At 43.1% G+C, this 2,356-nt stretch overlaps 1 pseudogene; it reads left to right on the top strand.

The window, feature by feature from the left end:
• Positions 1–258: 258 nt before the first annotated feature.
• Positions 259–1,192, top strand: LOC142836868 (small ribosomal subunit protein uS5 pseudogene; annotated as a pseudogene).
• The last annotated feature ends 1,164 nt before the right edge of the window (positions 1,193–2,356 follow it).

The following is a 2,356-nucleotide window of genomic DNA, read 5'->3' as shown; positions in this document are numbered from 1 at the left end:
AATTCCTCCAACAACCTGAAAGGCAACATGACATCACCAGAATCCAGGGATCCCGAAATAAGAAGAATTGTACACTCTACTCCAGAAGAATTAGAGGAAATCAACTCAAAAGTGAATTATATGAAAACAATAGAGGACGTTAAACAGGAGGTGAAAAACTGTCATAAACAATTAGAGATTACAAACAAAAAGGTAGAGGAAATGAATAAATCACTCAAAGATACCCAAGAAAACCAAGAGAGGGTGCAGTATAAAAACTCCCTTCCGCGCACCCTTGCTCTTCTTCTTCTTCTGGAAAACACCAAATGGCGGATGACGCCAGTGCAGCGGGAAGGCCCGGAGGACCCGGGGGCCCAGGATTAGGAGGCCGTGGCGGCTTCCGCGGAGGATTCGGCAGCGGTCTGAGGGGTCTTGAAGACAAGGAGTGGATTCCCGTCACCAAGCTGGGCCGCCTGGTTAAGGACATGAAGATCAAGTCCCTAGAGGAGATCTACCTGTTCTCCCTGCCCATTAAGGAATCTGAGATTATTGACTTTTCCTGGGAGCTTCCCTAAAGGATGAGGTTCTAAAGATCATGCCCGTGCAGAAGCAGACTAGGGCAGGCCAGTGGACCAGGTTCAAGGCTTTCGTCGCTATTGGGGACTATAATGGTCACGTAGGTCTCGGTGTCAAGTGCTCCAAGGAGGTAGCCACTGCCATCCGAGGGGCCATCATCTTGGCCAAGCTTTCCATTGTCCCTGTGCGGAGAGGCTACTGGGGGAACAAGATGGGCAAGCCCCACACTGTTCCTTGCAAAGTGACAGGCCGCTGTGGTTCTGTGCTGGTGAGTCTCATCCCTGCCCCCAGAGGCACTGGCATAGTCTCTGCTCCTGTGCCCAAGAAGCTACTGATGATGGCTGGCATCGATGACTGCTACACATCAGCCAGGGGCTGCACTGGCACCCTGGGCAACTTTGCCAAGGCCACCTTTGATGCCACCTCTAAGACCTACAGCTACCTGACCCCTGACCTCTGGAAAGAGACTGTTTTCACCAAGTCTCCTTATCAGGAATTCACTGACCATCTTGTGAAAACCCACACCAGAGTCTCTGTTCAGAGGACCCAGGCTCCAGCTGTGGCCACCACATAAGGGTTTTTATACAAGGAAAATAAAAGTGAATTAAGTCTGTTAAAAAAAAAAGAAAAAAGAAAACCAAGAGAAACAAGAGAAAGCAATCAAACAGTTAAGGGAAGCGGTTCAAGACTTGAAGAATGAAATGGAAGTAATGAAGAAAACACAAACCAAGGGAAGGATGGAGATGGAAAATCTGGGTAAACAAACAGGAACTACAGAGACAAGTACTACCAACAGATTATAAGAGATAGAAGAAAGATTGTCAGACACTGAAGATACCATAGAGAAAATAAATGCACTGATCAAAGAAAACAGCAAAACCAACAAAGTCTCATCACAAAACATTCAAGAAATCTGGGACACAATAAAAAGACCAAACCTAAGAATAATAGGGGTAGAAAGAGGAGAAGAAGTACAACTCAACGGTCCAGAAAATATATTTAATAAAATTATAGAAGAAAACTTTCCCAACCTAAAGAAAGATATTCCTTTGAAGGTTCAAGAAGCATACAGAACATTGAATAGACTGAACCAAAAAATAATCATCTCCTCGCCATGTAATAATCAAAACACAAAACATACAGAATAAAGAAAGACTATTAAGAGCTGCAAAGGAAAAAGGTCAAGTTACTTATAAAGGTAAACCTATCAGACTTACACCTGACTTCTCTATGGAAACCATGAAAGCCAGAAAGTCCTGGATAGATGTACTGCAGAAACTAAGAGACCATGGATGCAAGCCCAGACTACTATACCTAGCCAAGCTTTCATTCACTATAAATGGAGAAAACAAAATTTTCCAGGATAAAAACAAATTTAAACAATACGTAGCCACAAATCCAGCCTTACAGGAAGTAATAGAAGGAAAATCATAACCCAAGGAGTCCAATAATGCCCACAATAACTCAGACATCTAATGACCCTTCACAAGCACAACTCGAAGAAGGGAAACACACAAACTCTACTACCAAAAAAAGAAATAAAGGAAAAATGACCAGAGTTAACAACCACTGGTCATTAATATCACTTAATATCAATGGACTCAACTCACCTATAAAGAGGCACAGTCTAAGAGATTGGATACGAAAACAGGATCCAACATCCTGTTGTGTACAAGAAACACACCTCAACCAGAAAGACAGACATCTACTCAGATTAAAGGGCTGGGAAAAGGTGAATCAAGCAAATGGACCTAAGAAACTAGCAGGTGTGGCCATACTAATTTCTAACAAAGTTGACTTC

This window comes from Microtus pennsylvanicus, chromosome 17 (genome assembly GCF_037038515.1).
Source record: "Microtus pennsylvanicus isolate mMicPen1 chromosome 17, mMicPen1.hap1, whole genome shotgun sequence".
NCBI classification, from domain to species: Eukaryota; Metazoa; Chordata; class Mammalia; order Rodentia; family Cricetidae; genus Microtus; species Microtus pennsylvanicus.
Note: the sequence above shows the minus strand (reverse complement) of the source record. Positions and strands in the feature narration are given on the sequence as shown.